The sequence below is a fragment of the Arachis ipaensis genome, chromosome B04 (assembly GCF_000816755.2).
Source record: "Arachis ipaensis cultivar K30076 chromosome B04, Araip1.1, whole genome shotgun sequence".
NCBI classification, from domain to species: Eukaryota; Viridiplantae; Streptophyta; class Magnoliopsida; order Fabales; family Fabaceae; genus Arachis; species Arachis ipaensis.
In genome coordinates, this window is record NC_029788.2 from 41546426 (window position 1) to 41547723 (window position 1298).

The 1298-nt window shown below is 30.7% G+C and overlaps 1 non-coding gene across 1 annotated transcript; it reads left to right on the forward strand.

The window, feature by feature from the left end:
* On the forward strand, positions 214-295 carry TRNAS-AGA. Its single transcript has one exon. It is a non-coding gene; the product is annotated as a tRNA-Ser (tRNA).

A 1298-nucleotide genomic window follows, 5' to 3' on the forward strand; every position in this document is an offset into this window, starting at 1 on the left:
ATTTTTCAGTTTGTAGATATAAATAAGTATAAAGAATTAATTTTTAATTAGATAATATTAACTAATTTTTGTTTTATCGTAAAATTACTTTTTTAATTCTCGCCTTTTGAAAAATTTAGGACTCAAATTAAGATTTATAATAAAAGAATAATTTCAGATAATTTGGCTAATATTATTTAAGAGAGTAGTTTCCTAGATAACTTTTACAATAGAGTGGGCGTGCCGGAGTGGTTATCGGGCATGACTAGAAATCATGTGGGCTTTGCCCGCGCAGGTTCGAATCCTGCCGCTCACGCGCTGAAGAATATCTTTATTATTTTCAATCATATGGTATTTACCTTGCGTGACTACAAGGCATACGAGTTTCTTACCCATGGTGGCATTTCACTATTACTCTATCTTTTTGGCCTTTATTTGCCATCATCAATCAACAACACTAAGCAACAATCAATCATGCAGATTGAAGCTTAAGATGAGATATATATCAATACATGCACATCTGAAATTCTTCCTCATATATATATGTCTTGACCTCATCATTATACTGCTCATAGTGGCGTGGGTTTAATTTCCATTTCCAAATTCCAATAATAATCATTTCAATTTTCAAGCATAAAATGCACATGCTCTTCCATTCACAAACTAGAGCACGCACTTCCTTTGTCATTGGAATTGCGTGTGACGATTATACATGTCAACTATAATGGAAAAGCAAATAATGTCAATGGCATTTAGAACTAGTGTGAACTCCACAATCTTTTGACATGGTTCAAACCAATTCAAAAGAGATAAAGCCCTCTCTCTATATATAGAGTTATATATATGTTTTGGTTATGGTATTATGGGTCCATATATGAAAATTAAAGCTCTATCTTCATCCTTCACTTTCACTACTGTTTAGGGAGCATGTTGGGTATTCTTCACTAGCAATAATTGATGATATCTATAGTCTACAGTAAACTAGTTTTTTAACCGATTAATCATAATATAATGTGTCCTCAGCATGTAATAAAGAACTTAAAATTTTTTTATATCAACATTTAGTCAATTTTATTCTTTTCCTCTCTTTGCTTGTTTAAAAAGAGATTAATATTTAAATTGTTTTGTTTAACAGATCGTTAATTTAAAAAACAAAAATTTCCTAATTGAAGCGGTATAAGGAACAAAAGCACATGCGGAGTCTCTCCGAAATGCCATAAATCGAAGGGTATCATTTGTTGTAAAGTAGTTAATGCATATGCCAAATAACTGTACATTTTTTATATATTAAAAAGTTTTTTTTTTTTTTTTTTCACGAT